Source organism: Euprymna scolopes, chromosome 9 (genome assembly GCF_053919585.1).
Source record: "Euprymna scolopes isolate OS-2025 chromosome 9, ASM5391958v1, whole genome shotgun sequence".
Lineage (NCBI taxonomy): Eukaryota > Metazoa > Mollusca > Cephalopoda > Sepiida > Sepiolidae > Euprymna > Euprymna scolopes.
Window position 1 is genome coordinate 85,647,619 of NC_136490.1, and position 13,736 is coordinate 85,661,354.

Below are 13,736 nucleotides of genomic sequence, written 5' to 3' on the forward strand. Positions count from 1 at the left end.
ATCCATCTGAAAACACACACACACACACACACAGAATTTGTAGACATTATTCTCCTTCCCATTCCTCCCTACTCTCTTTATACCTCCTCCCCGTCCCGCCTCATCTGTCAGAATAATCTGATGCCACTAAGTTGAGGAGATTGCTCTTTCTGAATATTCATACTTCTTATTTCTTCACCTTCTTCATAAGAAAACACCAAACAACTAATTTCTAACCATTCCACTCACAGCCACAGCTGACAACAATCCGCTCACCTTATCCCTTGCAATAAAAGCACTGATCGAGTTTTCAGAAACATTTTTTTCGTAAAATTTAAATTTCATTTAAAAAGGGAATTGTTTAGTTTTGTTATTCAAAACACATTTCAAGAGTTCTACCATTAAAAAATTTAAATATTTTCAAAACATTTTTCTTGTCCATTTATTTCATTCCAACTAAAATTGTCGATCTCTACTTGTAGTCAAATTCAATTTAAGAATTAAGAATATTTAAATTTTTATACAAACAAAAGCACTTGTCTCCTTTAAAAGATGACATATTTGTTTGGTCTTGCAGATTTTTAATTACTCTCCTTTTCGATTTGCTGAAATCATTCTCTTGTAAATGCCATCCCAAGAAACTTCTATAAAAAGAAAAAAAAGAAAGATTTTAATTTAATAATAATAATAATAATAATAATAATAATAATAATAATAATAATAATAATAATATATAAATCTCACTGTGTGTGTGTCTGTCTGTCTCCGTTTTTTTAAATTGTATCTCCTCCTAGACGGATGATCGTTGGACGGCGTTCTATAGCTCAAAAGATTGCATTTTTGGTGCAGAATTTTATTAGAGGTGTTTAATCGATTAAAATAATTGCTAAGGGCTTCAAAATGGGTTCAAACATGAAAGCATTGAAACCTTGACGAACGTAGCACAATGGCGTCATTCTGTGCATGCGTACATCGAGTAAAAATCTATTTCACAACGTTCTTTAAGCGGTAGTAACTTTGGTGCACTGGATTGCGTGACCGATTACTAACATAAGTGTTGCGGTTTCAATCTTCATAATTTTTTTACACATTTTAAATGTTATGTAATAAATACAGAAGAACATTTTTTTTTAAATACAGAATGTTTTTGATTTACGTAACGAAAACGTCATATTCAAAATATATATGATATATCGGCTTTTTTGTTACATTCCAAAAATCACGCAAATAGATCAAGTAATGGCATTTGTATTGGATTTACTCCTAAACTAATTAACCGATCATTATGAATATTAATTATGTGTATATGTTTATGTATTTTTATGTCTTAAACTACTTGACGGATCATTATGAATTTTACACATGTTTATATGATTATATATTTTACACATGTTTATATGATTATATATTTGTATGTATTGGATTAAACTAAAAATAAACTCTTAAACTAATTAACCGATCATTATCAATTTTAATTTTGTTTATATGATTATATATTTTACATATGTTTATATGATTATATATTTTACACATGTTTATATGATTATATATTTTACATATGTTTATATGATTATATATTTGTATGTATTGGTTTAAACTAAAACTAAACTCTTAAACTGATTAACCGATCATTATCAATTTTAATTTTGTTTATATATTTCAATGTTTTGGATTCACTCCTAAACTGATTAACCGATCATTATGAATTTTAATTATGTGTATATGTTTATATATTTTTCGTGGTTAAATTTTAAATTCTGAAAAAACAACATATAGAGACATATATTCGATTTAAGAATTTATTGCTTGACAAAAGGATTATATAGAAGGGGTTATTTTAATTTCCTTAATCCAAAGATTTTCAACAATGGCTTATATCATCAAAGGAAATTAAATGCAGTTAGCAAACTGCTCAGTTGCGAATGGACGCTATTTTGCTTTTCAGCACACTTATTGAAAATAGTTTTGCGAGTAGTTGTGGATAATTATATGGAGAAAATTGTACGAAAGAGAAGTTGATACAACCTTGTAATATCTATCAGGATTGTTCATCTGAATTCTATCAGTGTCTTATCTCGCTTATGTTTATATATTTTTATGTATTGGATTCATTTCTAAACTAAATAATCGATTATTATGAATGATTTGTATGCGTATATGATTATATATTTGTATGTATTGGTTTCACTCGTATACTAATTAACTGATCATTATGAATTTTATGTATTATATGTTTGCATATTTGTATCGATGTCATATTCCAAAATCACATACAATAATCACTTACTTTTTAATGTATTTATATGTACAAGAAATTCTATCAAAGTAATTAGGTACTTGTGTAGTATAGTACTCATATGAAAAAACAAAGAAAATATTACCTGTGAAAATATTACCTGTGTGTAAAAACTATGAAAACCGAAAATCACGTTTAATATTCGAGTAGTATGACTTACCTATCAGAAACAAGGTGCTTTTTCACTATGGCACTCAGATAAAAACAAACAAATTCTTGCCCCTGGCGTACAGAAAATTTAGCACAACAGAAAATTATCTAAACGTATCGAGTCCTTTCATTTTTAAATTAGAAAAAAGGTACTTGTACAGTATCCTACCCGAGAAATAAAGTACTTGTACAGTATAGTACCCATACGAAAAACAAAGGAAATCTTACCTGTGATGTACATAAAAGTAATCAAAACCGAAAATTATGTAATATATTCGAGTAGTATGACATTTATATAAGAAATAAGGTGCTTCTTTAATATAGCACTCTAATATAAAAACAAACTCACCTATGACATACGAAAAAGTTTGCACAACAGAAAATGATGTAAAGTCGAGTAGTTTCATCAATAAATATATTGATAAATAAGGTACTTGTACATTATCCTACCCAAGAAATAAGGTACTTGTGTAGTATAGTACTCATATGAAAAACAAAGAAATCCTACCTGTGACGTGCATAAGTTATTAAAACCGAAAATCACGTTACATATTCGAATAGCATGACTTTCAAATGAGAAATAAGGTGCTTCTTCACTATAGCACCCAGATGAAAAAACAAATTCCTACTCTAGAAGCAAAGAAAATTTAGCACAACAGAAAATTACTTAAAAGTATCGAGTTCTTTCATTTTTAAATTAGAAAAAAAAGGTACTTCTACAGTATCCTACCCAGGAAATAAGGTACTTGTACAGTGTAGTAAACATGAAAAATAAAGAAATTTTTATCTTTGACATAAGTTATCAAAATTGAAAATCATGTAATATTCGAGTAGTATAACATTTATATAAAAAATCGGATGCTTCTTCACTATAGCACTTTGATGTAAAAACACTCTTACCTGTGACATACCGAAAATTTAGCACAACAGAATTTTAAATGTGTTGACCTAGGTAAGGACATTTTTATTCCACATGTTGTAAATTTCCTGCACTAAGGAAGGTACAATTATTTCATACATATGTTGTGCAATACCCGTCCTAGGATAGGTAAAATATTATTTTGCTCAAGATGGCAAATGATACATAGACATAAAAACTTCCTCTATCCTTAGAATAACAGGTATGTTAAAAGATTTTCTCATTGTCTTATACGATCCCGAGAAACGCCGGGTGGCCTTGCTAGTAAATAAATAAAATTTTATCTTATCGCGCAAATTCATAAATAAGATCAAATAATCTTCTTCGATATGAAGTTTATTTTTTTTAAGTTTATGAATGCATTTTACTTTTATATTTCAAACGCTCGTGCCGAAGAATGGATGAGGAAACTCTCAGTCTTAAAGCCGATATAACCAATTCTTATTTACGATATTTTTGTTTTAAAAAAGAAAACTAATACAAAATGTATGAACGGATATTACGATCAGATTACTTATGAAAGTTGCGTTTTATTTTGGTATAAAGCTTCGTTCTAACTTTTATTCAGAAACAAAGAGACTGACGCATCAGAAATATAGTATAGATTTTATTGCTTTGAAATTTTAATGCTCAGTGCTATAAAAGAGGACACTAGTGTTCCGGGTTGACAACATGAACTGTGGAATATGCAAGACAATATTAGATCATACGGTCTGTATTTGTTGTTGTTGTTGTTGTTGTTGTTGTTGGTATTGTAGTAGTAGTAGTAGTAGTAGTAGTAGTAGTAGAGGATAGAAGATAATCAAATAAAAAGAATGACAAAGTTGATGCATACAAAATAAATGTTTTTATTGACAACTTAAGAAAACGAAAGATAAAGAGTTTGTAGAATATGAACCTTCACAGAAACTCTTGTTTTGTATGTAATAAGAAGTTGAGTACACGTATTTCTTTCGGCTGGCGCCGCATGCATAACATTTAAACATGTAAATAGGGTAAGCATAAAAATATGCATGTGTATATTCGCGTTACTGTTTGTTTGAGAAAGAGTTTATGTAGAAACTACATATATGCGTTCGGTGAGTGGTATGTGTATGTTTCACTGAGATGCAGAAGTAGGTGAATATCTTTTGTTGTATTTGTCTAGGAATTTCGTCCAAAATCGGCTGGGTAGAATTGTGTTGCTCACAAAAAGAAGGAAATAAAGAGAGAGAGAGAGAGAGAGAGAGAGAGAGAGAGAGAGAGAGAGAGAGAGAGAGAGAGAGAGTCGTGTGTGTGCGTTTGGGTTTTGATAGTACATTCTGCAATTTTTAGTGAATATCCTTTCTTTTTTTATTTGGCATAAAGTGTCTAGTAATTGGAGATTTCAGCGAATCAAGAATGAATATGTAAAACCATATTGACTGCCGCTGCTGATTTTAATACTGTATGAAAGACATGAATGCGTTTTCCTTTTCAGCTTTAATTCAAATAGATAGAAATGTAACCGTAACGTTTCACGGATTTCTTTCTCCAGTGAAGGACCGCTGCTCGTTGAAATTACTACGAGTTCATTTCTAACCACATTACAACAATAATCATATATCATCATAATGATATCCGAACACTAGACTACATCAAAGGGAGATCGCTCACATATCTTTGTCCAGGGTTGTCAGATTGACCTTTTTAATGCCAAATTTCATTAATTTGACCTTTTTTCAAAGAAGTTTGGCCTTCAAAAATTGTATTTGACCGTTTTTTCCAAAGCGTGGCGTGCGGACTAATTAAGGAAAGAAGAAACAATATTATAGTTACAATACTTTTAATTATTATTAAATTCAAAATAATATATTGAATATTTCATAAGGAATTTTTCAGTAAGTGTTGTAATTTAGTATATTAATAGAGTTTTATAATTAAAATGAAATATATCTTATGACATTTTTCATGTGATATATCTCATTATAATGGAAAATATACGTTCCTCTGTAGCATAAACTATGGCAACAAATCAAAGGCCGTAAACGACCAAGTTCTCTTTCTCCTCTGATCTTAAGCACATAGTACAATGGAGAAAGAGGTGGCTGGTTACTTTTAATGCATCTAAAACCAAGCTTCTATCTTTACATCATCAACGCTCTGACCCCATCTGGCATCAATTGGAGAGGCTCCATGTTTTGACAAGCTTCTGGGCTTGACCTTTACTCCTGATCTGAAATGGAACACGTACATCAAATCTGTTGTCAAGGTCGCTGGAAAAAGGGTAGGATCTTTCTACTGCTCCATTAGATATCTCACTGCTGACGCAATTCTCTATCTATATAAAAGCTGGGTACGTTCAAGGATGGAGTACTGTTGCCACATCTGGGCAGGAGATTTTAGAAAGACCTTATCGTGCCTTGACAGCATTCAGAATAGACTTCGTAGCCTAGTAGGGGATGCCCTTTTCTATTCAAGTAATCCAATTTACCAAATTTCCACTTCGAACGATTACTACGATATTATCCCATTGACTATTGTACGTTCAATAACCCTTATCCTCGAGTGGCCTCTGGGCCTTGATAAGTGGTGACTACTATGTAAAAAAAATTCTTGTCTCAAAGAAATATCTTGTATTTCTTCATTCTATTTCACAAATCAATTGCTTGTGCAGCTTATTCTCCGCAGAGTTAACAGCTGGCAATTTTTCTTTTATGCTATAAAAAAAAAAGAAAAAGAAAAGAAAGATACAATAAACAGAAATACGTTGCTACCACGTCTGTTACTCAACAATATCAAGTCCATCCTACCCACCCGGTTTGCACACATCATCATTTGCTGTTTTTCATTGAATCTACTGTTGGGTTGCTGTCAACTTCAGGTGACTCAACCTTAACCTTTCTTGCATTCAAAACGAGGCTTATATTTCTCCTCAGCACGATGAAGGAGGGATAGGGGTGTTGATTGACAGCTCACCACTACTATAGCAGTGAGCCCCTGTAATGGGTGAAAGGTGATTTGATGACATCGAGAAAATCGTGTTATTTCCCCTCATCTCAATAGCTGCAAGGCTGCACAAGCAACAACTCTCATGGTCGCAATTTCTTATTACTCATCTCAATAGCTGCAAGGCTGCACAAGCAACAACTCTCATGGTCGCAACTTCTTATTACTCATCTCAATAGCTGCAAGGCTGCACAAGCAACAACTCTCATGGTCGCAATTTCTTATTACTCATCTCAATAGCTGCAAGGCTGCACGAGCAACAACTCTCATGGTCGCAATTTCTTATTACTCATCTCAATAGCTGCAAGGCTGCACAAGCAACAACTCTCATGGTCGCAATTTCTTATTACTCATCTCAATAGCTGCAAGGCTGCACAAGCAACAACTCTCATGGTCGCAATTTCTTATTACTCATCTCAATAGCTGCAAGGCTGCACAAGCAACAACTCTCATGGTCGCAATTTCTTATTACTCATCTCAATAGCTGCAAGGCTGCACGAGCAACAACTCTCATGGTCGCAATTTCTTATTACTCATCTCAATAGCTGCAAGGCTGCACGAGCAACAACTCTCATGGTCGCAATTTCTTATTACTCATCTCAATAGCTGCAAGGCTGCACGAGCAACAACTCTCATGGTCGCAATTTCTTATTACTCATCTCAATAGCTGCAAGGCTGCACGAGCAACAACTCTCATGGTCGCAATTTCTTATTACTCATCTCAATAGCTGCAAGGCTGCACAAGTAACAACTCTCATGGTCGCAATTTCTTATTACTCATCTCAATAGCTGCAAGGCTGCACAAGCAACAACTCTCATGGTCGCAATTTCTTATTACTCATCTCAATAGCTGCAAGGCTGCAAAAGCAACAACTCTCATGGTCGCAATTTCTTATTACTCATCTCAATAGCTGCAAGGCTGCACAAGCAACAACTCTCATGGTCGCAATTTCTTATTACTCATCTCAATAGCTGCAAGGCTGCACAAGCAACAACTCTCATGGTCGCAATTTCTTATTACTCATCTCAATAGCTGCAAGGTGCACAAGCAACAACTCTCATGGTCGCAATTTCTTATTACTCATCTCAATAGCTGCAAGGTGCACAAGCAACAACTCTCATGGTCGCAATTTCTTATTACTCATCTCAATAGCTGCAAGGTGCACAAGCAACAACTCTCATGGTCGCAATTTCTTATTACTCATCTCAATAGCTGCAAGGCTGCACAAGCAACAACTCTCATGGTCGCAATTTCTTATTACTCATCTCAATAGCTGCAAGGTGCACAAGCAACAACTCTCATGGTCGCAATTTCTTATTACTCATCTCAATAGCTGCAAGGTGCACAAGCAACAACTCTCATGGTCGCAATTTCTTATTACTCATCTCAATAGCTGCAAGGCTGCACAAGCAACAACTCTCATGGTCGCAATTTCTTATTACTCATCTCAATAGCTGCAAGGTGCACAAGCAACAACTCTCATGGTCGCAATTTCTTATTACTCATCTCAATAGCTGCAAGGCTGCACAAGCAACAACTCTCATGGTCGCAATTTCTTATTACTCATCTCAATAGCTGCAAGGCTGCACGAGCAACAACTCTCATGGTCGCAATTTCTTATTACTCATCTCAATAGCTGCAAGGCTGCACGAGCAACAACTCTCATGGTCGCAATTTCTTATTACTCATCTCAATAGCTGCAAGGCTGCACAAGCAACAACTCTCATGGTCGCAATTTCTTATTACTCATCTCAATAGCTGCAAGGCTGCACAAGCAACAACTCTCATGGTCGCAATTTCTTATTACTCATCTCAATAGCTGCAAGGTGCACAAGCAACAACTCTCATGGTCGCAATTTCTTATTACTCATCTCAATAGCTGCAAGGCTGCACAAGCAACAACTCTCATGGTCGCAATTTCTTATTACTCATCTCAATAGCTGCAAGGCTGCACAAGCAACAACTCTCATGGTCGCAATTTCTTATTACTCATCTCAATAGCTGCAAGGTGCACAAGCAACAACTCTCATGGTCGCAATTTCTTATTACTCATCTCAATAGCTGCAAGGTGCACAAGCAACAACTCTCATGGTCGCAATTTCTTATTACTCATCTCAATAGCTGCAAGGTGCACAAGCAACAACTCTCATGCTCGCAATTTCTTATTACTCATCTCAATAGCTGCAAGGCTGCACAAGCAACAACTCTCATGGTCGCAATTTCTTATTACTCATCTCAATAGCTGCAAGGCTGCACAAGCAACAACTCTCATGGTCGCAATTTCTTATTACTCATCTCAATAGCTGCAAGGTGCACAAGCAACAACTCTCATGCTCGCAATTTCTTATTACTCATCTCAATAGCTGCAAGGCTGCACAAGCAACAACTCTCATGGTCGCAATTTCTTATTACTCATCTCAATAGCTGCAAGGTGCACAAGCAACAACTCTCATGGTCGCAATTTCTTATTACTCATCTCAATAGCTGCAAGGTGCACAAGCAACAACTCTCATGGTCGCAATTTCTTATTACTCATCTCAATAGCTGCAAGGCTGCACGAGCAACAACTCTCATGGTCGCAATTTCTTATTACTAATCTCAATAGCTGCAAGGCTCCACAAGCAACAACTCTCATGGTCGCAATTTCTTATTACTCATCTCAATAGCTGCAAGGCTGCACAAGCAACAACTCTCATGGTCGCAATTTCTTATTACTCATCTCAATAGCTGCAAGGTGCACAAGCAACAACTCTCATGGTCGCAATTTCTTATTACTCATCTCAATAGCTGCAAGGTGCACAAGCAACAACTCTCATGGTCGCAATTTCTTATTACTCATCTCAATAGCTGCAAGGCTGCACAAGCAACAACTCTCATGGTCGCAATTTCTTATTACTCATCTCAATAGCTGCAAGGTGCACAAGCAACAACTCTCATGGTCGCAATTTCTTATTACTCATCTCAATAGCTGCAAGGTGCACAAGCAACAACTCTCATGCTCGCAATTTCTTATTACTCATCTCAATAGCTGCAAGGTGCACAAGCAACAACTCTCATGGTCGCAATTTCTTATTACTCATCTCAATAGCTGCAAGGTGCACAAGCAACAACTCTCATGGTCGCAATTTCTTATTACTCATCTCAATAGCTGCAAGGCTGCACAAGCAACAACTCTCATGGTCGCAATTTCTTATTACTCATCTCAATAGCTGCAAGGCTGCACAAGCAACAACTCTCATGGTCGCAATTTCTTATTACTCATCTCAATAGCTGCAAGGTGCACAAGCAACAACTCTCATGGTCGCAATTTCTTATTACTCATCTCAATAGCTGCAAGGTGCACAGGCAACAACTCTCATGGTCGCAATTTCTTATTACTCATCTCAATAGCTGCAAGGCTGCACAAGCAACAACTCTCATGGTCGCAATTTCTTATTACTCATCTCAATAGCTGCAAGGCTGCACAAGCAACAACTCTCATGGTCGCAATTTCTTATTACTCATCTCAATAGCTGCAAGGTGCACAAGCAACAACTCTCATGCTCGCAATTTCTTATTACTCATCTCAATAGCTGCAAGGCTGCACAAGCAACAACTCTCATGGTCGCAATTTCTTATTACTCATCTCAATAGCTGCAAGGTGCACAAGCAACAACTCTCATGGTCGCAATTTCTTATTACTCATCTCAATAGCTGCAAGGTGCACAAGCAACAACTCTTATGGTCGCAATTTCTTATTACTCATCTCAATAGCTGCAAGGCTGCACAAGCAACAACTCTCATGGTCGCAATTTCTTATTACTCATCTCAATAGCTGCAAGGTGCACAAGCAACAACTCTCATGCTCGCAATTTCTTATTACTCATCTCAATAGCTGCAAGGTGCACAAGCAACAACTCTCATGCTCGCAATTTCTTATTACTCATCTCAATAGCTGCAAGGCTGCACAAGCAACAACTCTCATGGTCGCAATTTCTTATTACTCATCTCAATAGCTGCAAGGTGCACAAGCAACAACTCTCATGGTCGCAATTTCTTATTACTCATCTCAATAGCTGCAAGGTGCACAAGCAACAACTCTCATGGTCGCAATTTCTTATTACTCATCTCAATAGCTGCAAGGTGCACAGGCAACAACTCTCATGGTCGCAATTTCTTATTACTCATCTCAATAGCTGCAAGGTGCACAGGCAACAACTCTCATGGTCGCAATTTCTTATTACTCATCTCAATAGCTGCAAGGCTGCACAAGCAACAACTCTCATGGTCGCAATTTCTTATTACTCATCTCAATAGCTGCAAGGTGCACAAGCAACAACTCTCATGCTCGCAATTTCTTATTACTCATCTCAATAGCTGCAAGGCTGCACAAGCAACAACTCTCATGGTCGCAATTTCTTATTACTCATCTCAATAGCTGCAAGGTGCACAAGCAACAACTCTCATGGTCGCAATTTCTTATTACTCATCTCAATAGCTGCAAGGTGCACAAGCAACAACTCTCATGCTCGCAATTTCTTATTACTCATCTCAATAGCTGCAAGGCTGCACAAGCAACAACTCTCATGGTCGCAATTTCTTATTACTCATCTCAATAGCTGCAAGGTGCACAGGCAACAACTCTCATGGTCGCAATTTCTTATTACTCATCTCAATAGCTGCAAGGCTGCACAAGCAACAACTCTCATGGTCGCAATTTCTTATTACTCATCTCAATAGCTGCAAGGCTGCACAAGCAACAACTCTCATGGTCGCAATTTCTTATTACTCATCTCAATAGCTGCAAGGTGCACAAGCAACAACTCTCATGCTCGCAATTTCTTATTACTCATCTCAATAGCTGCAAGGCTGCACAAGCAACAACTCTCATGGTCGCAATTTCTTATTACTCATCTCAATAGCTGCAAGGTGCACAAGCAACAACTCTCATGCTCGCAATTTCTTATTACTCATCTCAATAGCTGCAAGGTGCACAGGCAACAACTCTCATGGTCGCAATTTCTTATTACTCATCTCAATAGCTGCAAGGTGCACAAGCAACAACTCTTATGGTCGCAATTTCTTATTACTCATCTCAATAGCTGCAAGGCTGCACAAGCAACAACTCTCATGGTCGCAATTTCTTATTACTAAGTTTTTTTTAACCTCTTGTTGAAGACGAGATTATTTTGAGATTATATTCATCAAGGAATGATCTCAGATCATTCACACCGTTGATTACTTTACTTCTGAAATCGAATAAGGTAATAATCATTTAATTTAAATCTATGCAACGAAATCGTAGTTAACGGGGGGAATGGCATGGTTCGTGAACATTGATTTTTTTAAAACTGATTTTAATAAATAACCTACGAGTATTAATAGTTTTTAATTTTTTGTTTTTGTTTGAATATACATTAAAATACTTTCGAGGTAAATTTGAAAGGAAATATCAATATATCTGTAATTGTATTTACTTTCTTATTTAGTAAAAAAGTAAATTTTAAAATGAAACAGAAGCGAATTGGAAAGTCAACGTACCACCTACTTTAACAACTTTAATAGTTGATATAATACATTAAAAGATATAAAGCATACAGTTCTTTATTTACGCAATATTATCTCCTATGTATAATATTCTGATTGCAGAAATTCATCTCTGAACCAAATTACCGTAAGTTTACAACAACAGATGCCACATACAGATTTATTATGCCTACGCCATTATCTACCATCTTATGTAACTTTTAAACACCATTTAGGCCACATTTTGTCGTTATAATAAAATCCTATATTTCATCCTAGGAGCGCCATCATCACAATCGCAACCAGGAAGTAGTTCGTATTCCCCCCCCTTTAAATACAAAGTACTCTTACCATTCCCAGTCATCACCGGGAGGATTTCTACACTTTCAACGGATATTGGATTACACCCTTATTAACTGGGTCTTATACTCATAGCCATAACATACTCCTTCCATTTTCCAATACAAAAATAATAAATTCTCCTTTCTCACATTCCGCTAAATCTCATTAGCTTAAACTGACTATTTATTCATTCCAGAATCTAACTCTTATTACAAAAACGAACGCTCCAGAAATGTACCAATACGGTTTCACTCTATACAAGAGGTAATGGTTTTATATAAAATACACCTATTACAAATATATTAAACAACTGCAGCGCACTGAGACAATGTTTATAAGCCAAGAATGCTTTCATTTATACATTAAGTATACCAAACATGTTAATTTTTATTAACCAGTTACGCTACCGTGCTAAATCTTTTCTATTTACATACATTGGACATACTGCATCGGCACTGATAATCATTATTTCTTCTTTATTTTATAAAAGCAAGATAAACCTATCTTTTTTAAGTACGATTGACGAAAAACCTTTATACGCTAAATAAAAAAATAAAAAACGGATTATCGACAATATAACCGAGGTCCGTACTGCCTATTCTTGACTACCATGCTAAATCTTTTCTGGGTACATCGTACATACTGTTTTTCGACACATCGGCACTAATAACCATTATTTCTTCTTTCTTTTATAAAAGATGGAAATTCTTTATTTATACGCTAAAGAAGAAATAAAAAATGATTATTGTTATGGCCGAGACCTGTGTTCATAACCAGTATTTTGCAGTTTATATACTTAAAAAAAAACTCATGTGCGATTTGGAAGCCTGTAAACTGTCTACAATATACAGTTTATATCCTTAAAAATCTCCTCATGTGTGATTTGGAAGCCTTTAAACTGTCTATTTCTGACTATTTTCAAAATTTGTGTGTGCATGTTAGTGCGTATGTGTGTATGTGTATGTATGTTTGTTAAAGTATGTGCTTGAATGCGTGTTTGTATGTTTGTTTGCTTGTGTGTTTTGTGTGTGACTTTTTATGTGTGTGCATACGTGTGTGTGTGTGTGTGTGTGTGTGTGTGTGCGTGTGTTTGGGTGTATGTGTGAGTGCGTGTGTGCATATGTGTGAATGTGTGCATGGGTTTGTGTGTGTGGGGTGCGTGTGTGTGTGTGCGTGCATGTGTGCGTGTGTATGTGTGCATGTGTGTGAGTACGTACGTGTTCACGTGTGTGTGTATGTCTGTGTGCATATGCATGTGTGCGCGCGCGCGTGTGTGTTGCATCAACGAGACTACGCCACGACCTCGCGTGGTTTGGCGGGTACAGCCAGTTCTGAAATATTCACTAAAGATTCTTAAAAGTTTGAATAAAGAAAATTATTCAAGATAGAATTAGAAAAAAAATTATTTCTTTTTGAAGGAAGACAATCAAATTGTTGCAATTAAACTTTCTTGACTGGAGCAATTTCGTTCCGATTAACTTGGGTTTTGCGTTATCTCCTTTTACTGATGTTAAGTCAATTTTTGTATCCGATAATTAACTCTTTCAGAGAAATCATTTATATCTTTTATAGCCAAT

The 13,736-nt window shown here is 35.7% G+C and overlaps 1 long non-coding RNA gene across 2 annotated transcripts in view; it reads right to left on the bottom strand.

The window, feature by feature from the left end:
* Positions 1 to 218: 218 nt before the first annotated feature.
* Positions 219 to 13,736, bottom strand: part of LOC145284753 (uncharacterized) — a 95,287-nt gene continuing 81,769 nt past the window's right edge. Inside the window, exon 4 of one of the 2 annotated variants that reach the window (XR_013868874.1) lies at positions 219 to 620. This is a non-coding gene — a long non-coding RNA (uncharacterized LOC145284753). Of the gene's footprint in view, positions 624 to 13,736 lie in introns of both variants that reach the window. The other variant, XR_013868873.1, reaches the window with a different exon arrangement.